Raw genomic sequence first — 27,493 nt, 5'->3', positions numbered from 1 at the left:
TGACAAAATCCGTTTGCTAATCCAACGAAAATTCCGTATATCACGGTTCGAGCTACAAAAGGGGGGGGGAGAGAGAGAGAGAGAGAAAATTCATTTCTTTTGTAAAATCGGCGGAAAATTTTATAATTCTGTTTTTCGACAGAATGGATAGAGAAACAAGAATGTACTAGCGAGATTAATTCTATCGATTTACAAATAACAAAAAATTGGTGATTCCATGGGAACAAATTCATCAGTCCCGTTTTGCTTAAAAAGGAAAGAAATAGAAAAAAAGAAAATTCCCATAATTTCATATCTGAGTAGAAACGACAAAGATTAACGATACACCGCTGGAATTACTTTTATCCAGGCAAAACAGACGATGTCTGTTGCAAAAATTTGAGGCAAGCTCCATGTACATGTAAACTGATCATGTAAAAATTCTAGCACACTTTCATTTCAACAAGGGAGCAAAATGTTTAACCCACTATAAAACAAAGCAATAATTTACCGTAAGATTACGAATACTTCAGACTTTTTATCTCTAGCACAATCGTAGAATCGAAGTGTAAGAAATAGCGGCGAGGAAACAATTGCATAAATATTTTACACACAATTCTTAAAATTTCATTACGCGATCGTAAAATCCGTATGTAAGAAATAACGAAACAAAGAGAATATTAAGCGTATCGTGGAAATTCGTAGTCACAGCTACAATTAATAAGATTAATAAAACATAAAATTCGATAATATAGGTCAATTGAGAAAAGAGGTTTCAAAGGAAATATTCCGTTAACGCGAAGTTGGCTTTCAATGATTTAAGATGCCGAAGGTGTTTAAGAGATCGCAGATCTCCGTTGGTATCAGAGCGAAGAATCGTTCATACTGTCGCGAGGAGGAATATCGAGAGGTGTTGGCAATACGGGGATATCGAGACGGAAAGGGGTGAACGTACGATGCATCTGATGCATACACGCGTCGCCCTTTCCACGGACAAGCGCGCGATGGCAATACGTGCTCGCTAGCTGAATCGCAAGCAGCACGGTCGTGTTTCGTGCGAGCGCGTGCGGCCGCTCCTACGAAGAGTGGCATTTTCCCAATATCGAAGTGGCTGATGCGACTCGATGCGAGAATGAGTAACCTCTTTTATTGGATGTACACGCTCGCGCCACCGGTTCCCCGCTACCGGATTATTCGAGCATCGATCCGCTTTGTTCCGCCAAGGGAATTGACTTGCTCGAGAGCCTTCTCTTCCTCTTTCTCTGTGTGTGTTTCACTGATTTTTCCATCGTTGTTCCGTTTTTCCCATCATCTTTAAAATATCCTGCCTTTTCTTAGATGGATTTACAGTCTGCATGTATGTGATATTTATTTAAGGTGTATTTTATTGCATTTTGTTATATCGCATTGAGTATCGTGTGTGATATGTATGTGTAGAAGCGAGACATTGTAATCCTATAAGGAAACCAATACAGATATATACATATGTATATATGTGGATACACGTGTTACTGTTAAGTTTTATCGATTCAGGACTTGTAAGATTGCACGATGGATATATTGGCTATGTTAGAATGAATAGCAATAGAGTTCACTTTAGATCGCGGATGTTTATGCAAATTTATTCTAATTGGAACGTTATGTTAAGAGATCTTTCATTTTTTAGATTATCAAATTCGTTTACAGGAACAAGAACACGATTAGATTTGTAAAACTTCGGAGATCGTAGTCCAAAGTTCGGAATATGCGATTTACAAAATTCGCCCTATTATACCCCACCTCGTCTTTCCCTCTGCAGTGACAATTGCGCTTACGAAATTTAAACTTTCTCCTAGTCATTATACTATATAAACTTCTACCATTTTGTTACTTGCCACTTCGCTCAACTATCGTGGTACTCTACTTAGTCACGCAATTTGAGATATGTTAAAGTTACTGTTACGCTGCAACACGTGACGCTTGTGAGGACGGAAACTTCACTCTTATATTTGATCGTAATTCTTCGACTGAGCACCTGAACACCGCTGCACCCATCAAAACGCCGCATTGCTGGAAAAGAGTAATTTTGGAAAACAGAGCAACCTGTGTCCATTCCGATCACTTCTGATGTTCCACCGTTCTATCAACACGTATATTAATTAGAAAAAGATTATCAAATTTTCTAAAGAAAAATAGATTGCTGTTGGTTTTAGAATGATCCGAGTTAAATTGTTGTAAGCAAAAAGACCGAAGTTCTAACATTTTCTTCGTGCCAATTTTTCCTCGTTATTTTATTCTGTATAATTTTACTTAAAACATAACAGTACAGAAAGAGTTTCAAATGTAGTGACACACGAGTCAACGGAAGACTCGAATCGGAAGAGACTCATATTGTTGTGCTTTGGAGCGTCAATGTTGTTTTGGTTTGCTAGGTTCAAAGGTAAACGAACTCCGGACAAAATATTATGGCCGTTATTTGTAGTCGTCAACTGGAGTTACATTTGAACTTTTTATAATACCATCGGTAGATACAAATAGACGAACGTGCTCTCTAGGATAGTCAGTATAGCGAGTCAGTATAACGAACCAGTATAGCGAATCATTATAGCGAATCTTTATAGCGAGCCATAGAGTCGAATAGCGAACGTAGAGTTGAACAGTAGCATTGAGCGAGCGACCATTACTACCAGCATACACTATCTCTGTACTTGTATTTAAAGTGATTTTAATATACACTGACTATTACAACTTTATCACTCGTCTCTTTAATAAACCGACACGTATAATAATCCACCTCACGAATATTTCAGCTCGTCTCTATCAAGAATAACAAAAATTCTAGGTTGCTGTAACCAAGGAGAATATTACTACTTGTCACTCGAATAACAAACAAAATTGGATTCGTCCACATCCTGGAATTTCGATCGTATTCCGTATTTCGATACCGTACACTGATTAGCGATATATCATATGATAGCGATAGTATCATAACCACGGCACTCGCAATTTCGTCATTACGTAAAACTAAATTTCCGCTAGTCGAGATCGTCTCATAACGAACTAGTGGAACACGAGATTGCATTTACAACGCCTGAACAGCGGATAGGGAGATGGTAGAAGCGAGAGAGATCCCAGGCAGAATTTTGATTGTAAAGCGAAATAGTTTGAAGTCGAAGCGATGCTATTATATGTATAGGCGGCCGTGTATGGTCGCTAAATACTCGCGGATTCAGGATAAAGTTGAATCGGGAGCGTAAACACGACTAAGCTACTTACTACGTATTTCGTGGGTGGAGGGGTTGCGTTGTTACGCTTCCGGGCGCCAAGTAAAACAGTTTATCCTTAAGCAGCCACCGTCCAACTTGCCCAAGCCGCCGGCTTCCACGCTGTTTTCCTATTTAAAGCAGCCACGATTCGCCTGTTATCGCGCACGGTTCTTGTTCCTAATGGACATGTTGCATGGACATTGTTAAGTCGTGGAATATTTGAAGCTTATTTCGATAGCCGGAATATTCCTCGAGATGGTAGTTTACGGTTCAGGGTCGAGAATGGGCAAGTTGTAAGCACGGATACTCTAATCTTTGGAATAATCCTGTGATTAGAGTTTCAGTTTTGATTAGGTGATTTTAGAATGTCGGGGATTTCTGGAATTTTAGAAATGATGGAGAACACGAGTCTGTACAGGTCGAGTCATTTAAGTCGGGCGAGTATTTTGAGTGAAATAGTTCTTCGTAGAGAAAAATGTTTTACGAAAAGATTAAATAGCGTCGAAAGAGGTATTCAATATTTTCTAACACACTTCGTAATATTAGATTAAAATATTTGTTAAACTGACGAATTTGTACTGACTTATCGTAGAATATTCATTACTAAATACATATTTAGTACACGACACAAATTTCTGCTCGAGTTCCATTAACTTAGCTGCGTAAAAATATGAATTTGCATAAATATGTGTAGCGGCACATGAGTCAACGGAAGATTTGAATCAGGAGAGGCTCACATTATTGTGCCTTGGAATACCAACGTTGTTTTGGTTTGCTAGGTTCAAAGGTAAACGAACTGCGGACAAAATATTATCGCCGCTATTTGTAATCGTCAACCGGAGTTACATTTGAACTTTTTATAATACCACCGGTCGATACAAATAGACGAACGTGCTCTTTAGTATAGTCAGTATAACGAGTGATTATAGCGAGTCAGTTAGTCGAATAGCGAGCGTACAGTTGAACAGTAGCGTTGAGCGTGCGACGATTACGACCGGTATATGCTATCTCTGTACTTGTACTTAAAGTGATTTTAATACAACTGATAATTACGAATTCTTCACTCGTCTCTTTAATAAACCAATACGTATAAAAATCTACCTTATATGCACATTTTACTTTATCATGTTCTCTAGTCTCCATATGCATTCTGCGCATGTTTGCATCTATAAATTTCCTACAAACGTATAAAAATCCACAATCTCCTTATTGTTATTCAAAATACAAAGCAACCTACCTAACGAAGCTATAGTTTAAAACGCAAGTGGTAGAACAGGTGGACACCTAGCGGCTTATCCGCCTTCGAACCTGTTCCCGCGGCTGTTTTTACCTCGCCATACGACGAAAGTATGCTGAATTCCCATCGAGCGACGCTTTTGTCACCGGCAGCCACCGTAGAATATCTAAATAGTCGTGGAAACGCCGACGAGACGTCGCGATACATAACCACGATTCTCGATATTCTTATCACGATCCCCTTAACGAGCTATTTTCTTCAAAACGAACTTTCCAAATTGCTATTCCCGAGATGTATCCTGTTTCTGAGTTCCATCGTTGAAACGAGATTTTACTCGGTTTAATTGTAGACTTGGTTTCGCATTGTCGTCCCGATGGTACATGGTTTTATGTGGGATGGGTGGAGCCGACGTATTTTTTCCCCCACGGAAAGGGAGAGACGGTTATCTTTTTTATGTTTTTACTTTATTTTCACAGTATCGGTACATTTATATAGTATAGTGTGTACCAGTCTGGTTTTATCAAAATAGAAAAAAAAGGAGGAAAAATACGTACGATGAAATATGGCTTCCAACGAATAAACTGGAATTTATTTCCGCGAAATTTGAAATTCGATAGAGGGAAATTCATCGATATTTCCATTCAATAGAGACGTGTGAATTTATACAGTTTCTTGTATAATCAATTATTCTAAAAGTATTAACAGCTTTCATCGGATTTTTTGGAAATATACGTATGTACATATAGAAATTGTATTATCGGAGAGGGAAGGATCATTGATGAAATTTCTTGCACATATTGCACACGTGTATCATTTTCAGGCCGTTTCTTTGGCACACGTGGGCAATATAAAAAAGAACCGAACCCTTTTTTCTTGGAAATGGGGACGATATTACGAGAAGGGTCAGACCTTGGCTAAACGGATATGGAACAGCCGGAAGGGTCGATGCAGGGTAAATCGCACGTAAGATGAATCCTTGCCCTCCGGAAACCTTAGCAAAGATATGCTGGAGAGAACCTTTCAATCTACACTTGCCGGTATTCGCATTTACATTTCACCCTCAGACTGACTTCTCTGTATTAAACCGAGAAACATGGAATCGTAAAGTATTCTGAACAAGGTTTCGATGAGATTTCGAATTTTTAGAAAAATATATACATTAATCTGGTGGCCTTTTAAACGAAATTGAAATTTATAAATTCCCTTAATCGATATCTATTACACTGTTCTTCGGATTTCTTCAAAACAGGAGGCGGAGAATATTTGAATTGAAAATAAAAAGAATCTAAAGCCACAAATTTAATCTACTACGAGTTTTCTCGAGGCGGAAATCAATTTTCCAGTTTCTTACGAGATTGGAAATTTCTAGTATCTTTTGTACCTGAACTTCCTGACCGATCATATACCATTGATATTTTGAAATTATGAACCTTGAGTTAGTAGTATGCAGTCCACGCGCCAATATGACCAGTTGCATGCAGAGCCAGAAGGAAGTTTATAGAAAATTTGCTCACGGAATAAATCATCTTTTATTCGAGAATCTGAAAGTACAGTTTTCAAGCAGTATATCTTCGAAGCCAGCGAGCTGTTGCAGAAAAAATAGAAGCTGAACGAAGCAATATGAAAAGATAAAGAAATTAAAACAATGTAAATATTAAAGACAAAGAGCTTTTGACAGAAATATTCATAGGCTTGGTAACGTAAGATATTGATCTAAGGAGACCGAGCGACAACACTTCGTGTAACTACTTTCATTACAGTATGAATTATGCACGGCATTTAAGATCTCAGAATAATCCACGACTTTCGCGAAAATGAAGTTATTCTTAGGATGATTCTTATTATAAACGTTTACAGCTTCATCTCGGTTGGTTGCTAAAGAATTAACGTAACTCCTCGACTATCCTCCAGCTACTGAACTCGTCGTTAAAGTAGCTTTTACCATTCATGAAACAGGGCCAACCCATACATTCATCTTACCAGCAACGTTGAAGACAGCGTAATATGACGCGAAGAATATAATTCTCGCTCCTCCGTATTAAAACAGAAAGGTAACCACTGGTTCATTACGATGCGACTCTATCGTCCACCACTAAGGGAAGACGGATGATACTGTGACTTTTTTTTTTTACAATTTCTCTCTAATTTCTCTCTCTTGCCAGTTCGGTGTCTCTTCCTCGATTCAGCGAAAGATTAACAACGGCCGACAATTTCCTCGCGAGTCAATGCGCCAATGACCGCTATACGACGCTCGTTCCATGTAGTTCTATCGTTGTTTATCCACATACGCAAACGGCATGAAAAAGGTAGCAGGACATTTTCCTCGAATAAACAACGTGTCTCGTAGTCGATCGTGAATTTCACGCGACCCATTCCGACCCTCACCTCGTACGTGACCGAATATACGTATTCTTCCCTCCGAGGAACATCGAAGAAACGATGCACCCCAGTTCACGTACAACAACCGTTGCCGTATATTGGGCATCCGTTTCTGTTTAGCTGATCGCTACGCGTCGCGTCGACGTGTTTGCACAGAAGAGTTACGCGCGCTTCTACCGAGAATTAAACGCCGTTTCCGCACCCCCTTTGTCTCGTTCGCGCTACGTTCACGTTCCATGCTGATAAAGAGGTAGTTAGTCCAGTAACGAACAAAATTTTCTTTAGTTTGCTACTGGTAAATTAGTGGTAGTTGCCTTTCGTTGTAGGAAACAGTAAATCGGAGAGATATTAGCACGTTAGGAGGTTAAATTACATAAAGGTGTCTAAAAATATATAAAATATTCAAAGTACAATATTCGTTGTAATATTTGGCAAATAGCATTCGATGAGGGGCTATTTTTTTCTTTTTTTAAGTTTGCATAAATTTCCGTAGTCTAGTTATAAGAGATTTATTTTGCCAGATGATATCGTAACCTGGATTGATAAAGATCGATAAGAAAAATAAACAAATTTTCAAGTATGACATATACGTCTCATGAACGTGTGTGTTAAATTTAAAAAATAAATTAATTAAAGATCGTTCGATATATACGAGTAACACGTATATTATATTATGTTATATATATAGCAATAATATAGAAAAATATAGTAAATACGAAGAGTCTTTGTCGTTAGAATCAAGTTACTTAACTTCTTTTAATATAACTGTGACGAGAGACGGCGAAAGTCTCCAGTTGCACTACGTAAATAAATATATAAAATAGTTGGAGTTAAGTTTTTGTCGTAAGTGCTGAAGACTCGACGCTAAATTCGCTGCACTGAAACAACCTCGTCCCGCAAGTTAGCGCGTCGCGGTAATTCAGTTAGCAAAAGTTGTAACGTTACCGCAATCCAGCTTTCGTAGTTGCCGCATCAGCGATAGCCCTCCTAACCTCCTAGTTACTTTCACGTGATACCTGACGTCTATCCATCATTTGTTAAATTTCTTGTTTTCAGAAATTCTCCAAAACATAAAAGCGTATACTCGTATACGAGTAGCTCGTTAAATAAAAACAGACAAATTCGCGAACATCGTTCGACGAAATATCGCCATGGTAGAAAAGAGCGATCGAAGAAGGAGCATGAATATCGTCGAGCAAATATTTGTCGCGAAAGACGTCAGGACAAAGTTAACTCGTCTTCGCGCCATTAAAGGGATAGCAGCCTTTAGCAATCCACACAAAGACGAGAAAGTGGCTTCTAGCTATCGCTCTGGCCCCGATAACTTCCAGCTCCTTCGAACAGCAGGAACTCGATCGATTCGGCTCGACTATAAAATTTATTCCCATTCGCTGGCTACCCAAGACATTGCGGTTTGGCGTGAGATGTCACGAGTACTCGTGTCGTTTCGTCGACGATTTTATTACGACGGCTTACATAACGAAACGAGCTTGATATGGTGAAGAAACTTGATGGAAGATTGGAGTTGTTGGTGTGAAAAGATTTTCCAGTTATACGAGTTGATTGGCGTACTATATTTTGAGGAAAAGTTGAAGGAGAAGATGATTGACTTTCCGCTATATGAATCTTGTGTCTTTCGGGCTGTTCTTTACACATCCATTCTACTGTCATAGTCTTATCGAAGTAATATATTCCTAGCTAAGTTATACAAGTTACAAGTTACCAGTCATTGATATTAATACATTCTCTTGTACATGCAACAAGCAAGTTTGGTAATGAGACAAATATAATTGTACAGTTAAAGTTACAAACTATTACCATTAACAAACTTTCTCACATGTTGATAACGAATTAGCTAATGAAAGTTAATTTTACAAACGAATTTTAGCGACCAGAAGTGATTTCACTATCCTCGTTGACATGAACTGGTGGAAGAGAGGTCTATAAGCAACTTGTAACTTATAAGTACGTTAATATTATTACTTTCTACTTTTATGTTACTTTCTATTAAATTATCGTGCAAGAAGTTCCAGATTATATGATTTCAAGTTTCATAAATTTCTTTTATTGCAGCTCTATACGAAGACCATCTTTAAAATACAATGATTTAATCCAAGACAGCAGAAAAATTCGAACGTATCGTACGATTAATTCTTTCCATTATCCTAAGTCTTCATTATTCAAAATGCTGCTTCAACATTAGGAATTCTTATTCAAATATAAAATTAATATTCCAGTTGAATTAACCAGCAAGAATTCCTGTTCATGATACGATATTTACTCGGAATCGTTAAATATTTAAATTTCTCCTCTAATTCCGCACATCCCGGCAACGCTCTTGAATCATTTACAGCGTCATATTCCAAAGAGTCGTATCACACACGTGTCGCATTCGGAATTACGAGCGATCGACGACTGGTAGTTTATCTTGATCGAGAATCGATTTTCGAAAAGCATGAAAACGAATGCCGGGAAACCGCACGGTGCCAAAAGGCGTGAGTTTTGTGGAAATCGTGCATTTCGGAGCGATACTAAAATCGCGAGCAACGAGATCTTTGAGTTTTCGTTACGTAACATGAGATGGAAGGAGATAGAGTAAGAAGATAGGTCGCGGTGCTTCCGATATCGTGAAGTTTCCACAAGTTTCGAAAGGTGTCTGTGCGACGACGTCGCAGGATTCGGTTTGTACGCGCGACACCGAGTGTATCGCCGCTCCGGAACCGATGAAAGTGACGCTAACTCCTCGTACGTGGCCCCGGCGCACATCCCTTATAAAGTGAGATTTATCCCGTCGTTCGTCCTTTTTACGACGAGAACGACAACGGCGAAGTTATATTCTTCGGGGGAAGATTCGCGTTTTATAGCTGGTTCGAGGGAAAGAAATTAGGTTTCATATTTGGATGATTACGGAGATGTTCGTAGGGGAAGGTGAGAAGGGTTGGCAATATGCAAATCGCAGGAGAAAAGTTTAATAAGTCACATTCTTCGTGTTTCGCGGAGGTACAGCTTTCAAACTTAGTGCATTGTCAGTCAATTTTATGTCATCTAATTTCCTCTCTCTTTATTCGACTTTAGAATTGTTATATCTTTGCCATTTTCTCGAACATCTCGTTTCTCCCTTTTTTAGTAAATTAACGACTGAAAGAAATATCGATAATTTTATGTATTTCGATTATATGATAGAAGGTTAGAAAAATTGTGCGATATATACAGGAATATACAATAGCGAGAAGGTTGAAAGAAAGGAACGTCGTTAGAGGGCGAGAAAAAAAACGCGGAACATTTTCAGTTCGAACGAACTCGCACGAAGTCGAGGCAACGCCTAGCAGCACGATGATTTGAATTTTCCCTTACGTATCGCGAATGAACCGATAAGAGGGGAAGAAATAAATGGCGGGATGCAGACCTCGCAACCTGGAGAGCTGGAAACTCTATTTTATGGTAAATAGACGTTGCCTGCGAGGGTTTGCTACCTTCCTCCACGCGACTGCCGATCGAAACCTAAAGGAGGGATGAAATACAGGGGTTGGAGGGAAGTTAAAAACGATATGTCGGGCCACGACGATTTTCTCCTACGGTTTATCGGTTTTCAAATGGTCCGCGCCGTAATATCTAGGTGGTCGAACCAACCCTTCTCGCCTTCTACTTCTCTAACATTCTTCCTTCTTGTAGTTTATAGCGTATAATGTATTCACTGAGCATTATAATTAGCTGAGGTATTGGAAACTGTCTAGGAAGGAATAAATATCGTACAGGAAAGTTTTAGTGTTCTTTGAAGCGTATAATAAAGTGTAAGGAGAATTACTTCCGACGATAGGTAGGTCGTGTATTTATGGCAAATTTAGAGCGTATATTTTATGCGTAATATACGAAAATATATAAAACATTCAAAGAAAAATACTCACTGTATTATTTATCAGCTAAGCGGAATGTGAAAAACGTTTCTATAAAGAAAGACATTGACAAAATTCATCGATTCATCTTCAAAGAGGAAAATAAAAAACGACGTAATACTCCGTCCTTCCATTTTCCCTTATCTAGGTCGAACTAGCCAGCCATCTCCAAAAACCAAAAATAAAAACACAACACGACACTCTATCTCTCAACTCGCCCTTATCTAATTTAGACTATCTACAGATTCTGAAAAACCAAAAATAAAAAACATAACACTCCATCTCCCAATTCTTCCTTATCTAATTCGAACTACCTGCGCAACTCTAAAAATAAAAAAAAAAAAAAAAGAAAATAACGTGACCAGTCCCTTATCCAATTTGAGCTACTAATTTGAACTTACGCGAAAATACTATGCTATTCTAGTCCTTCACCGACGATTCGCTGGTTAAACTCCGAGTCGCAAGCAAACTCTGCAACGTGCGTTAACTCGCTTAAACCATCGTACGCAATCGATACCATTCTGAATCCTCAAAGGAGAAAGTTTTCTTCATCTATCGAACGGTAACTATCGCTAACAGAATTCTGTCCCTTCCATCTAACGAAAGGCTCCATTGGTGGGTACAAACGTTGTTGCGTGGCCAGCCGCAAATATTCGCGCTCGGGGACGTGGTACCGTTTGGGTCTCCGGACAGTCGCGTCAGCTTGAATTGAACCATTCGCGAAGAACGCGCGCGTGAATGAGCCCAGGCCGCTTATTTAGTGGACTGAAGCGGTACGTACACGTACAGCGGCCGTGTGTACACACGCGTACGCGAAATAAGCCCATTTCCATGGTACACTCGGCTGGCCACCGGAGGACAAAAGCCGCGTTTATACGTGCAAACTGGCGAGAGGACGCAAGGAACCCACGGGCCGGACGTTTTCCTCGCATAATACTTGCAATATGAGGGACGCTGAGCCGGAACTATACGCAAGAACCACCCCTTCTGTACGCGTGTTTATACGTGTGTACATCAGCAACTTCCTGGACGGGGAGGAAGAACCATGGGTTGCAAATTACACAGAAACAAGCCGGGTAAATAAGACTGACGTTTTCTGAACCCTTTGGCGCTTAATGGACGCTTCTAACTTGGCTTCGACTGTTCCTTTGAGGTAGTCTCTTGATGGTGATTTTTAAAGATATTTTAAGTGACGTTTAATAATTATGGCAAATTACTGATGCGTTTTCAATAACAAAGGAATGTAAAATCTTTTTTAAATTGAATATTGTAACTCCCGTCCGTATTTTAATGGAAAAGTTTCACAGTTTGCTACTTTCTCTTTGTTCGCGGGTTTACACTGACAGCGATGAGAGAGTGGGGTTTGAAGTATATTGATCGATTAATTAGCGAACTATTTGTGTAACATTCAACCGAGCTTCTTCATTAATTATAACAAAGTGACAGCTTTGATTCGTGACAGACAAATTCTCTTTGAACGAAGGGAACATTTTCGATCACAATCTCTCATCAAGCAGAAAATTGTATATTCTTAACGTTAACCATGCACTTCGTTTATAAATAAATCTTACAAAAATTGTGATGTACCTCGGTTTTAATCCGCGAAGATTAGATCTTGCAGCAGTACCACAGGCGGATCAAAGTAACCTGAAATATGTATACATACATATGTAGGTTTTTAAATAATTAAATAAATAATTGAATTAATAATTAAATAATTATTAAATAATTAATTTTATTTTAATTAAATAATTATATTTAAAAAATATAGAAAGTATTATATTTCTAAAGCATATGTATTTTCAAACGATATATTACACGATCAGTGACAACAATAAGTGGTAAAATTATGTACAGCAAAACAGCAAAGGTTTACAGAGAAAGTAATTGTATAGTAATTAATTACAACTAAAACGTTGTATAAGTACAACTTTTAAACAATATTTATAGAAAGAAACATTTTCGTATTTTCGCTCGTATTTTCTAAAGTTTCTAGAAGAATTATTAATAATTAAGGAAACTAGTTTGCATTCTTTATATAAATCTACATACAAATTAACGAAACAGTGTCAAGTCAAAAATGGCTGAATGCTTCATAAAACATTTGGACTTGACAGGTTAGACAAGTTAAAAGCGCAACAAAATTCCACTGTCTCTCATCTTTTTCTCTTCTTCGCTTCTAAAATTTCGTTTGTAGAATTAAATCACGCGCAGAAGCGTTCAGTCGTGTAGTATAGGACGTAAGTACACCGACGGTATAGTTGTTATATTAATTGCCGTTTGCAATGAATGACGCGCAATATTTCTCACTGTGTTCGGCGCAGTCGGCCAGTTTTGAATACAAATGGTACCATTAAACGGTTCGAGCTGCTTATTCGGCCAATTGTCCTCGCGAAATGACGTCGTTCAATCACACAGAATTCACTATTATGTCGAGTTATGTTAACCTCCCCACCAGAGAGGGGAGTCGGATCTTTCGGAAACCATGCTCACAAAGCCGAGCGGCTTCTTGCTACGAATTTCGATAGCCACCCCCTTTCGTTTCACGCGCGCGCCACGAAATACGCTGTCTCGCGTCCCGTGAAAGCCGTGCAAGATAAATACGTCGTATAAATACGTCGTGTAACTGCCCTATGAATTAATTAATCGTCGTGTTGGCCGTTGGAAACGAACTACCCTTGCGAATAATGGCCCCAGAAGGGGGTAGTTTTTAGACTCGCTGACGTACCTCGAAGAATATCGCGAGAGATATTATTCAGTATTATGACCTATCCTTTTCATGTACACTCATCAATCAATTTTCTAAAACGTAACGTTAAGCTTAGACATTGTTTCATTTAAAACAGATGCATTTTATAAATAACTTTTGTTAATTAGATAACCAGACAGAAAAAGAAGTGGTGTTACGTTTGTAGAGGTTTATATGTAGAGGATGGTTGGTCGCTAAGGTTTAATGGACGAGATTGCTCGTTGTTGAAACCGTCGAATATATTTAAAATGATAAATTAGTATACAGATTGTGTTCGCAAAGACGCTCGTACTAACCGATTCGCTGAGACAGTGTATAAGTCGTAAAATAGGATCGCTAATGACTCGGTAATTAGATAGCTGATAATTCGTTGATAACTGGTTGATAACTGATCGACAACTGACTGTAACTCATCTCCTCGCGATCGGAAAATTCAAATTCGTCTTTGTTCGACGGTGCACGTAGCGGCGATATTGTTTTGCTCGGAACTTATTTATTCTTACATTACGTGTATCCTAACGATCTTGATACTCCGAGGCAAAACAACAACATGATTTGAATTGTCCTCTAACTCATGTGCCGCTACACGATTGTCTTTCACGACACGTTCCATACAGGGATGTGATATAAGAATTTAATTTCCGGAAAGAGCTATTAGAACGATTAACTAGGAAGATTTATTTGTTTGATTAAATGATTTTTATTAATTAAAAAGTAGGAGTTGCTGACGCCAACAGAATGGAATGTTTATCACCATCATTTTTACGGTATATTCAATCATCTCGATGGTAATAACCCTTAATTTTCAAGCATTTCAACAAATTAAGTTCCGAGAATGGCAAACATTAAAGCTCGAATTCAATTTTCGTCGCTCGATCCATTCTCGTTACAAAATTTCCCCCGAAAATCACCCTAAACCTGCAGCCAGACATCGAAAACGATAATCAGAAGCGTCGCAGAAGTCTGAAAATCGAGCGTAACTCTCCCGCGCTGCATGGAGTTGCGCGTACACGTTAGCGCTTTGCTGACGAGCGACGGCGACGCGTTTAAGGATTAAAGTCGAGCTTACGAAAACCGGTCGGGAACTCGGTTCGCTACGTGTGCACGTAGACTCGAGAGAGCAGATGTTCGTAATTGCTCGCCCACCCCCGCGCCTGGTCGTCGTTAGAAGTGGTGCCCGGCGCGGAAAATCCTCCTAGAGAAGGTTACACAGACGCAGGCAAGTTTACGTGTGCACGTATGACGACACAGTGTGTGTAGTGTACATGTCCGCGGGCTGTGTGTGCGCGTGGTGCGGCAAGCGTGTTTAACTTAGCCTTCATGCGCCCTCGAGGTGTAAACAATTATTGCTGGAACGATGCAAAATGAAAATCGCAAACACCCACGCCTCGGCTACTGCCCCGCAAGTCAACGTCGACTCCGCGTGTCATCGATTATAAATGCGGGCCGGATGTTCCCGCCAGAAGGTTGCCCGCACCCCGAGGAACCGCTGTCGGAAGTGCACTTTCGTCCGGATCAATGGAAACTGAAATATGGACGTCAGCTTCTCGGGGAGTTGGGTTTGGTCGAGCTTTGTTTCGACTCGTTGTTAGTTGATGTTATAAGGGTCGAATTAGATTCGGTGGGAGGTGGATTTAATTTCATACATTTGGAAGAAACTACCCTACTTCTAAATTTATTGCTTGGTAGCTGTGCAAGATTATAGGACGTGGGGTTAGTTGGGAGTTTGTTTAATTGGATCGCGCATTTGGGGGACAAATACGTGTCTTTTCGTAATTCATTGGCTGTTGCTTGGATAATATTATAGGGGACACGTTAAATTGGATTTATAATTATTTGGGGGTTGTTTTGACTGGATCATGAGTTTGGATGAAATACACCTTTCTGAGTTTGTTGGTTATTAGCTGGATGTCATTATAGATAATACCGTAAAGGGTAAGACGAGTTGATTTTAGTTGAGCATTGCTTTGATCAGGTTATATGTTTGACCGAAACAGGAATCTTCTCAAAGCTTGTTACCTGTCAATTGGATTATGTATTCGATGGAAAGAGGTATTTCTTAAACTTGTTAATTGTTAATTAAGGGATAATGAGGAGTGGTTTGGATTGGATTCGTTTGGAAGTTGTTTTAAGTGTATTTGATAGAAACAAATATTTTTTTAAGTTTGTTACATGTTAATACAAGACAGTACTTGTCCTTGTTTATTGATAGGGAAGAACGATATAGCTTTCTTCCAGAGAATTAATTTAAAATAAAGGTATATTTCATTGAAAATTCATCGAAAGCAATTCGCCAACCGAGAGAGTAATTGTTAAATGATTATAAGGGTTCGATGAACATTTTTAACCCTTGGCAAATAGAGTCGTTGCGAGAACAAAGACTCCTATAATGACTTCTTGACTCTAAAGTGAATAGTCCTTGCTTCTACGCACTTGGAAATATTCATCGAGGGATTAAGAGGCAGAAAATTCGAATCACGAGGTCAGAACTAACGAAATACGTATAAATGACTTGGTAATCCTGATTTTAAAAAATACGTCTCTCACAGCGATGCTCTTACGACGGCTTAAAAAAAAAATACGACCTCGAATACACAATAAACTGTTGGATGTAAGACATAATAACCAGCGAGTAAACTTCTCCACGGACGTATATACTCTCGTGGAAAACTCGAATGTATACACCTCTGGGCTTCTATACGGGGTGTTCCATTTAACTTTTCTCACAAATATCTTCGTTATTGCAGCTAATGATAAACTGTTTATTTTATGCGTAGCTCCAAGATCAGAAATTAAGCGATTTATACTAGTCAATATATAGAATATTAAATGAAAATATTAATGTTATTAGCCAAAGATACACCGCCCTGAATTCATAACCTCGTAAAAATAGTTGCTCCAAACAGATGATGAGAAATTGAATAATTCACCTAATTATCTGACAGAGAATGTTAAGCTGGAGAATCCATATTATCAATCGGTAATTTGATACACAATATTACTGAAACTACACTCTCAAATGCATAACCTCGTAAAGACCATTCTATCCCACACACAAGATGAGAAATTGAGTAATTTATTTTAGTTATCTGATAGAAGATGTTAAACAAGAATATTAACACTACGGTTAAATAAACGTTACCAACGGATACACAATGTTCTCAAATATACATAAGCTGCTAAAACTCGTCAGCCGAAATCCCAACTTTCCCTAATTCATTACCCCGTATCAGCACCCTCGCGTACAAAATGTCATCCCCGGATCACTACTTCCATAGCAGAGCAATTCACTGAGACGTCAAACAACCTTGTTCACGTCACGTTCCACAGATACACGTATTGTCCATATCACCCCAGTGTATCATCACCATTATATCTCCATCAGCGAAGGAACAGAATGTTCGAATCGAAACGAGTCACCCTGTACCACGGCGTGACCATGTCGCGTACTCGGTCCTCGGTTGTAATACTCGAAAATCCACGTGCGCACACGTACACAAACTCGCGACAAACACATTTTGTTTCGAGCGTGTTGGAGTCTGATGGGAGGTAAAAAGCAGAGGTAGAAAAAGGAGAACGCCAGAGGGGTCGGAGGGGCTGGTAACGAGAAGAGAAGCGTCGTTAATTTCTACGTCGGCGGAACAAGGCGACGAGATTTACTGATATTTTTTCCACTGAGCTTTTAACGCCGGCGATTCACCCCCGCGCCAGCCCCTCGCCGGCAAGCCATTCGCGAATTACAAATGTTTATTGCGCCGAGTGGGTTATAACGGGCAGCCGGCAGGCGACTAACTAGGGAATTATGCGGCGCGGCTCTTTTCGAAATCACCCTGACGTACCGGGCACGCCCCTTCTGCCACGGTAATATAACCGCGCAGAACGCTCGTCTTGATGGCTCACGCCGACGATCACCATCGTCTGAGGATTCAGTCGACGAGAGATCTCGTCGCGTTTTCCATGATTAATATCGGACTCGGTGCTCTAAGGAAAGAAGGAAAGTGGCTGGACCCTCTATCCTTTGAAAATAAGGGTGCTGGATTTCTGACGACTACGCGAAAGCGGTTGAAGAGTTCTTGGAATTGCTGGGCGAATTTTTCGTTTAAGCAGATTGTGGAATCTGATGCATACGGACGACCGTACTTGGACATTTCGTGGTGTTAAATCAAATGCCTTTCATCGCTTTCGTTTCTTAATTATTTTCATATGAATCTCGTAATTGCTTTGTATCATTGTGCCTGGCAAAGTAAAGTTTTACTCGAATTTTCTAACGATTGTTTTCTTACGGTCAACGATGTATCTATAACTAATAAGTCTACTATTTTTCTGTAACTGTTACAAATAGTCTTGAATCGTCATCTCTCTGTTGTATATATATAAAATTCTATTTTATTAACTATTTCATTAATGTCAGATAACCATCGCATTTTCTAGGGAACTGACAGATATTCTTGTTAGGTAGATGATACATTTACACTGTACATGTGAATGTGTGTGTAAGCATCAGAGGGCGTCCAGGTCTGAGTTGAGACAAAAGGCGATTGGCAGCCGTTAGAAGAATCTAGAGGAGTCTGTTGACAACAAGCGTGCGTGCAAGAAGGTTATCGCGGTCTTCAGAGTGTAATATATATGTATAGCTGTTGTGTGTGAATAAAGTAAACTATTTGTATTTCCGAATCCTCTCTATACTTTAACAATTCTGACATTTATGCGCAAATATGTAGATATAAAGTGTTTTCTGTATAAAATTCTAAAGATCAGTGAAATTATCGTTGCTCGTATTGTGAATTAGGAAAAATGAGGAAGCTGCTCGACGCGCGTGTTACGATCGAAACGGATGAATAGGATGCAAATCGATCGAGATACGATGGAAATTCGGTTTGAAATGATGACCAGTTAATGGCGGTCCCATGATCTAATGAATCGTGTTTATCGAAGCTTGACCCGGCGACTTGCGAAATTGTTTGGAGAACAACTCGCCACACCGATGTTCGAGTAATTTAATCGCACTAACTGACAAAGTCAATAGAGATGGGTCAAGCTTCGACTGATATCAATACGCAATGATTGCCAGGTCGTTCTTGCTGATAGTGTATAAAATTGGAATATCGGCGAACCAATGAAAAGAGCGAAAGAGTTCTGTATAAATTCGATTACTTGAAATTTAAAAAGAGAGAAAGAGAGAAAGAGAGGAATGAATCAAAGCATAGAGTGGTTCAATTGAATGCCGATTATAGATTTTTTATTTACGAAAATATCGAAATTTCCGAATGTCTCGTTCTGAAAAGTACATAACTCGTTTCTGGATTATCATTCGACAAAACGATGTATGAAAAATGATAGGATTCTTTTTATAACGGGAGAAGAATTCACACTTCATGAAGAAGGATTCACATAGGTGGATCAGACGAAGTGTTACGTGCTGTTTTCTTAGAAATCAGATATCGTTTTCATTTTCTTTCTATAATTCAATGAGACGTATGAGCTAATCTTTTAGTATACAACAAGATTCCCTAGGACTATTGTTAGGAAGGATAAAAAAAGAATTATTCGCTTCAGTGAAGTTTAGTGGAATAAAAAAATGAACATCTCATTTCATTTCAAATCAGAGGAGACAGCTGCCTTTACTCCTCTAGAAAACTTTGTTGCGCATTAAGTATTCAACTCCTCTATCTCATTTAACTTGAATAATAAGAACATGTAACTTCAAAAGAAAAAAAAAGAAAAAAATATAGATATCTGCAATGATTTCTGAGAAATCAGGTTATACGTACGCTATATTCTGTTCAAGCTGTATAAAACATATTCTCCGAATTACTATACATACATTACTATCTATGAAATTTATGAAATTATAAAGACACATTACAATTACTAAAAACTTTTGAAAATAGCCCATTGAATACTAATTAGTTGTACGTATGTCACAGAATATCGAATGGTTACAAAATTCACAAAGGTTTACTCCCCTAAACATAATCCTTGCCAGCGAAAACACAAGGAATTCTACCAAGAGAGTCATAATGATATCCCTAAACGATTATTCTAATGAAATTTCCCCACGCTCTGCTTTGACGATATTCCGTTGGAAAAGCCACGATTATCGGGTCTATTCTAGGGTAGAAAAAGTTTCCCAGTCGAAGGGTAGGAGGATCCCTGTCCCTCGTAATCCACGTCCGATTTCCGTGTTCCAAGCTTCGAGGAACGATAAAAGTAACGACCAGCCTCGCCAATAACATCATGGTTACGTTCGTCGTACACCCTCCTTCGAGGGGTGGGGTCGTCTGTTTCCCTCTGCTAATTGATCCACCGCATTTTTTCTACAAGGAATCACCGAGGCCACCCCTGAAATTTACCCGTAATTTCGAGGTTTACACGCAGCTCCGTAATCTCTCGGTTTCACTGGGAAAATTCCGAAGACTCGACGGAAACACGAGTGCGATTGGCGTCTTTTATTTCCGACACCTAGACGCGTGAAACGGTCGAACAACGAACTTTGACTTCGCGTTCACTGCGAAATTTCCATCGAGGGAAATATTATACGAGTTTCCGCGTTGTTCGAGTGTCTAACTAACTACGTTTAAGCCTCGATCGTATGCAGTCGACGGGCGATGTATATAGGAGTCGTATGGGCCGGAAGGTTTGAAATTGATGGAATTTTTTCGAGCGTGTTTTGTTAATGAATATTCATTTGAAATAGGAGAATTTTTCTTCGAGTTTTCGATATCCCTTTCTATGGCTTTTTTATGATTTTTGTTAATCAATATTTCAAGATCACAGGAAAAAATATCAGTCACATTTTTCATGTTTTATAGAGAAACAATTTTCAAGTTGAATATATCGTCCATCGATTTTACATTCTCCCTTTTTATTTTATTTTCGTATTAAATATATGTATGCCTGCTACTTTTTTCACCATTTCGACAATATCGATTGCCATGATACTGGTTATTTCTTGTGCATTTGGCTTTAACGAGTCTTCTTCTCAATCACGTAAGTTTCGCAAAAATATATCACGTTCGAGAATGTACAAAATGCTCAAAATAGTTCTCATAATATTTAAGGGACGAAATAGATCTTCAGTTGTATTCACGAATATCTAAATCGAACGAATATAAACGATTCTACGTATTCCAAATAGTTTCTATTACTTTTCGATAAAAGTTAAATATAATTTGCTTGACCTACCCGCTACAATTACTGTTTTCCTCCCGTATATTTAGCCCTATGAGACTTAATAAAACGTAAATACAGAAATACAAAGTAGTGTTTCTTTTTTTCGAATTGCTCGCGTCACGACGTCATAGATCGAGTTTTTAATATTCAGCGTGCAACGGTGGCGAGCACATTGTTAACAAGATTTCATTCACCGCTGTTAAGTCGAGGAAATTAATTCCAGCCGGCTTTCGCAGTAACGCTGCTGATGAAAGTAATTAATTAAACGGCGTCTAACGCGAACTTTATAATCGCACCGTTTAATAGACTTATAGGGCCGATGCGCTGCATGTTAATTCAGAAAATACATTTTCTTGGACGGTGGCGCGTTCAACGGCTTTCTCCAGCAACCTTTCATCCCTTTCTCGGTAAACTTGTTTGCCCGGCAAGATTTCCCGTCAGTGTGCTCAAGAATTTTTACAAAGTACAGTGTAACCGTTAAACATTGATGAATCGTGAAATTTATCTTTCATACGGAAAGTATCCTCTTCAAACTATCTTTTCTGTTTGTTCGAAGAACTTATCTTGGATTTTAGTCTCGGAGAGATTTTATGTTTCGTTTTCCTTTTCCTTATTTTTTATTCTTATTGTTAGGAAGAAATTGCTCGCATTTTGGGAACAGTACGTTTCGTAGCCGCATTTGCTACAGAGAAACCGGGGAAACGTGGATCGACGTGTGGTCACGTGGCAAGGAAATGCACGGGCCAGGACTGCCGACCTCCAGAAAGCACGCGAGTTGAATATTTATCGTGTCCAGCCCCCGACACTGCATCGGGACAAATTAACGCCGACCAGTCGGGGTCGTGTGTGGCGAGCCAACGTAGCGACGAGTTTCGCCCTTTCGTTCGCTCTACTTGAATGAAACCAGATCGATATTTATGTCTGTATTAAAATGTCTAATCGGAGACTCTTATTTTTCTGAGAATTATTTTGTAATTTAACTGTACACTCTATATAAACGTAAATATTAAGTTGATCTCACTTTCTCAATTCTCTAAATTTCTCTTTACTCGAGAAATAATTTTAACCTTTCATAGATCATTTTATATGTCGTTTTAATAATGAAAATTTTCTTTTTCATATAATATGATTGTTATTTCCCCCGTACAAATGTATTTTATATACAAACGTATCTTTCGATGATATTTTTTAGAATGTTACATTCGCCATGTACGACGTGACACATCGGTCTATATTGATCTCTTCAATTTATGGAAACTTATTTGCGCGAGGATTACTTTCGTACAATTCGTATACCATTTCCATAAATATTTTTCCAGATTAATTTACCGGGAAAAGACTTGTCAGGGAACAAGTGGCGATTTGTCCAGAGTTGCCTGAAATCCCAGCGAAGGACGCAATATTCTTTTATTCGACCTCAGTGTGGCCGGTCATCGCGTGATCTCTCACTCGTTCAACTTTTGTTAGAGATCGCCACCGCGCCGAGCAACGAACGTGATTCGCGTTCCAATGTCACAAATATGAGGGCAGCCACACACGATGAATCGCAGGTTGCAGGTCGAAGCTAAAGAAAATGCAACCACCCCCGTAACAACAAAGCAGCAACTTTTCTCCAACCAAAAATATATACAAACCAACGTGAAACGAACAATCAAGCTAGGCAAATAAAACGAGTTTACATTTCGAAAATTAGAGGTAGTTTCCATTTACAAATCAGCCTCGAGGGGACAGGAACACGCGTCCCCTAGCGTATGTAAGCCGACTCGTTTCGCGCCGCAATCCGACGCGTTTCACGCTTCCGCTCGCGCGTGTACAAACACATACAGAGTCCAGCCTTCGTACACTGCGCATTACATATGCATAGTTTCATAAATTCGCCCACGATATTCGCTTCTTCTCCCGTTTCCCTCTTGGTTGCCTGTGAAAGCCAGCAACCGCCAGAGCTTTTTAATATTACGGCACCGGGCCAACATATCCGCCTGGTTTGACGTACCGAGCTTCCGGAACTACGGAGCCGGGTGTCGGCTATGGTTAATGTTGGATACCGATCGCGTATTTAGCATTCCTCTTGGTGGTGGCATCTCCCTTACGCTTATTCGCCGAACGTCGAACCTAATATCGTCCATTAATTGGCCTCTTCGCTTTTATCATTCATACGAGGGGGATCGCAACGCACACACGCTCCCTGTGTGTTCTTCTCTCTGGCTGTGGATTCTAGGGAAGCGAACGAGGCGGAGTAGACAGGATTAGACGTGTGGTTTGATTATAGCGTAGGAATAGGGGTTGATTTGTTTGGACTGAATTAGGTGACAATGGTAGATGGTTGTTTAATTATATATACATATAGATGTGATTGTGCAGTGCGGGTGTGATGGTAAATTTGGGGTGTATTGTGCTTTGTCAGAGTTGTTTGGGGAGAAGATGGGACTCGAGATGTCGTTTGATTATGGTATACGAATAGCGATTGATTTGTTTGGACTGGATTAGGTGGCAGCGGGCGTGATTGTGGACAGTAATGGCCAGTTTGGGGTGGATTGTGATTTGTGTATGATATTTGAATTAAGACTAAGTGATAACGATTAGAATATAGTTGACGTTTGATTATATCGTATGATATATTTTCTATTTTCATCGTATAATTTCTTTAGTCGCACTCTTATACTTAATCATTTTATATAACCATTTATGATATGTTCATGTTAGTGTATCTACTTACACGTACTAGACTATTTATTCTCGCGATAATCTTTGGAGATTCGTAATCAGACGCTAAACAACCATTCCTTGATCATTTCTTTCTAACGGAAATTAAGTCGAACCTTCTCACTGTATTTCCAAATTCTTCAAAATCCTGCCTTAACAAGCGACAAAAAGGACCATCAATCAGAGTATACAAAAACGCAACACCAGACTCCATTCAACAACCGAAGCTTCCCTAATCTTGAAGTAGTCTCGCGGAAAGCGGTTTGTATTCCAGAATACCACCGCTAAATGGGCGTCAATGGATCCCCTGACGAGCAATTCTCAGCCCGGCTCCCTTTCATTCGCGACACATCGGGTCACGGTGTATTGGTTGAAATTAATTTCCAACGTGGGGATCCGGCGCGTGGAGGCAAGCAAAGAGAGGGAGAGGATCGGGACAGACGGCGGGGAATGAGAAATTTTCGTAATGAAGTACGGGGGGACTAATGATACGCGGATAAAAGCCAGGCTGCGAAATGAGGCCGAACTGAAGAGCAGGAGGGCGAGAAAAAAAGAGGATAAGCAGTGGGCACACAGCACATTCTATCGAGATTCAGAACCGTCCGTCGGGGTCTATCTCTTTATAAACTGAAAAGAAATCGAGCTACCATTCCATCCTCCTCTTCTTCTTTCTCCCCACTTTTTCTCTCTCTTTCTCTGTCTCTACGATATTTTTCTTTTTCCTTCTTCCCAGTCTCTTCGTTCTTCTTTTTTTTTTTTTTCGGCGGTGGAAGTGGAAAGCAGGCAGGAACGGGGTTTCGCAGATAAAAGCGCGGAACGAGAGAGAAAGAGAGAGAGGGAGAGAGAAAGAGAGAGAGAGAGGTCGTGCGGTCGTAAAAAGAGGATTGAAATTGCGCAAGACTTTCGTACGGAAATGGAGGTCCGGTATAGAAAACCGCGATTTTCATCATCGAGAATCTTCTCCCGGGCTATGGTGCATGAAATAATGTTTCCACGGAACGACGGGTAGCAGAGGAAGAAAATGGCCGGGACCGCGGGGTGGTTATTTAAACGTCGTCATCCGGTCGAGTGAATTTTTAATGGATGGCTACCCTTTCTCCCCGCTCTGCTTTTCAACAGTTTCAAGATGCTTCTTTTTTTTTTACTACGTGCAGACCAGTCTACGGGTTGGATACGTGGAATCGTTTCGATGCGTTCGACGAACGAAATTTCCTAGCGGTAAACGGTATTCGATGCCTCTGCCTCGTATCGCAGAACATTTTTGTTCGTCTTTGCGCAACGTTGCTTCCCTCTCGTATATCGCAATGAGCATTCGATATTCTTTCAGAAGAGACTTTACTTTCGTTCTGTTTGAGAATTCTCGTTGCTTGGTGTCTCGTCAGTTTATCGTACGCTTCTTCCGATTTCTTTATGGTACTGTCTAGTTCGCTTGGAACATTTTGACAGTCGTAGGAATTTTTCTATCACGTTAGAACTTTTAATTGTTAATTGAGAGTCTCAGGGGAAAGTAGTACAAACGGCAGGGTCTTTGAGCTTGAAAAAACTGGAGGCAAAGTGGCGAGTTTCTTATCATTGTTAAGAACACGTAGGAGTGTTTGGTAGAATCAACACATTGCCTTTATGGAGATCGAGATACAATTGTGTATATCCATATTATTTTCAATTTACACAGTTTCAATGATAATTATCTGCACGCAGTATATTTGGTTACGCACAAGAAGTTGGTTGTTCTAGTTAACTTAACGTTGACTAGGAACGATGAATATTAAAACGTATAATCATCTGGATCCTCCAAACAGTGAAACAAAATTCTTTTAATAAATTCACGCTACTGCACGTCCTTTTGTATCATGTCATATATCTATCTCGTCTTGTAGAACAATGAGCTTGTACCACTTATCCATTGAACTTCTCAATTAGCACTTTCGTTTTTCTATTCCTTTACCTCCTAATTTACTCGCTAATTAAAATCAGCTTCGTAAAAAATAGTGCTGTCGAAAATTTTCATTTCCAAAGAGACGAAGGAAAGAGATAATCGTCTAGAGGATAGAGTAGGCGGTGGAACAGGAAGTTACTTGTGGTATGACTTTCCAAGTGTCAGGCCTCTTTTGTCTCCGCACAGGTTTCGCGAAGTAGACGGATCTTAAGGAGAACGTCATTCGGTTTCTGGAAGCAGGTCTTGGAGCATGAGTAATGCGAATACGCTTTCCCGAGAGTACGTCTGCTGCGTTATTTCCGTCGATACACATTTCTTTCTACTACAAAGTGCGCCAACCCTTCATCCCCTGTATTCTCTAGCTGTTCCGTCTTAACGTTATTTTCCTTTTATCTCCAAATCTCTCTTCGTCTCTCTATTGTTACAAGATTTTTTCACCATTTTCCTTTTATTCTTTTCCACGAATTTTCACCGTCATTTTTGTTCGACACGGTATATCGAAACACGGACGCGAATAAGTTTTCCGCTCGACCAACGCTGCGATCTCGCTGTCGATTTTCTTTGTATCGGAAATTGGAAAACGGCTACCGGGGTCAGCTTTGTCTTTCCAAGCTTTGTAACTTTTCAAACCTCAAAACCATCTGGTTGGCTAGGTTGTTGAACGAACAATAAAAATTTCAAGCCCGCCAATCGAAACACGATTCAAAGAGATTCGTGCTATTCGGTTAATTAATAAACATCGGCTCTGTCTGAAACAATTCAGTCAATTCCTTTTATCGCGATTTTCGACATTCCGATCGTTTTAATAATCACCTTTCCTTGATGATGGATTCTATTATTTCGCCCATCTGAACAATTCTTTGCTTCTTTTACGACGAATTCTGTCGTTACAGTCGCTTTAACAATTAGAAAATTTATCAATGCGATTCGATATTTAATGAATGATTAATTTCATTCACTGATAACGAATGAGTCGAATATTAATTATACTACGGAAGGACCAAATGCTGGAAAGTAGAGAGAAAGGAAATGTAAGTGTTTACATATAAAACATCTAATCACACGTAATTATACTTTTCTTGAAACTGTTTCATTTTTGTCTAAACCATTTTGTGGTATAATTTCGACAATATGTTATGTTTCTTGTCTTAACACTTTGCAAACAAAGTTCGTCCCGATTTTTTAAGAAATTCAATACAATAATTAATATCTCTCAGTACGTCACGCTAAAAAACATTGCTAGAAGTATCTTTAAATATGCTCGTTGATTTTTAATAAAATATTACACTCGTTAAATGCTGCTCGGAAAGTTCGTTGCGATTTTCAACTCTTTGGTCGGCGTAAAAAGTCATATTGAAAAGTTTTTCGCCGAAAAACCTGACAGGTTCTGGAAGGAACTTTTGCGTGAAAGAACGTTTATAATTCAATAAATGTATATTTACGAATCGAAACTTGAAATAAACTCAAAATAAATGTAACTCGAGTCGGAACGAATCTTTTCAATTACTTCAAAAATGCTCGGGTATTCAGGCTGAACGCTTGTCAGAGCATACAGTGTTCAAAATATTCAGCGAGTCACTCTGTATTTACTTGTTTTACAGCTCCTCCTTTCCTACTTCTCTAGAGATAGTGCAGTAAAATTTACACGAGATCTGTTCTTTACTCGTACGCTATCGCATGCTTATTACAAATAACGACAGACAAAAAAGAAAAGAAAAGAGAAAAGGGAAGAAGCAAAAACTTTCAAAGAACGGTAATGACCTATGTTCCTCCATAGCGTTCATATTTTCGCAAACCCACTACACCATCGGAATGTCGACATTTCTGCGATACACGTCCAGGCAAATATTTGCGTCGCCTATCTGCCTGCGATTCTGACGTCTTCGATATCTCCACCCCCTGGTCCCCTTCCCGATTTCTCTTTTCCAACGATCGTTCCCATGGTCCGAAGAGACTTGGCAAGTTTTCTAATTAGTATGGTGCCTCCGGGTAAGTGAAGTCGGCCCGCTCGATAGTTTAAAATGGGGGAAAACGGGAAAGGAACGCCTTTGAGTTCTGCCAGGAACTTTTGGCCCTCCCTTTTTCCAACCCCCATCATCCATCGTCCCTCTCTCTCTCTCTCTCTCTCTCGAGACAAGTCGTAAAGTCGGTCCATCGACTTCAAGATTTCCTCCACCCTGACATCGTCTTTCTAACCAT

The 27,493-nt window shown here is 39.5% G+C and overlaps 1 protein-coding gene across 2 annotated transcripts in view; it reads right to left on the bottom strand.

The window, feature by feature from the left end:
• The window catches only part of LOC126866438 (bifunctional heparan sulfate N-deacetylase/N-sulfotransferase), a 365,667-nt gene that overhangs the window by 181,445 nt on the left and 156,729 nt on the right, over positions 1-27,493 (bottom strand). Inside the window, exon 4 of one of the 2 annotated variants that reach the window (XM_050620010.1) lies at positions 12,321-12,380. The exons of the other annotated variant lie outside the window; for it this stretch is intronic. The gene's annotated coding sequence lies outside the window, so the exon portion shown is untranslated. The remainder of the gene's footprint in view (positions 1-12,320; positions 12,381-27,493) is intronic. 2 annotated transcript variants of the gene reach the window in all.

Source organism: Bombus huntii, chromosome 6, assembly GCF_024542735.1.
Source record: "Bombus huntii isolate Logan2020A chromosome 6, iyBomHunt1.1, whole genome shotgun sequence".
In the NCBI taxonomy this organism is placed as follows: Eukaryota; Metazoa; Arthropoda; class Insecta; order Hymenoptera; family Apidae; genus Bombus; species Bombus huntii.
The sequence above is the reverse complement of the archived record's forward strand: the minus strand, read 5'-3'. Positions and strand labels throughout refer to the sequence as shown.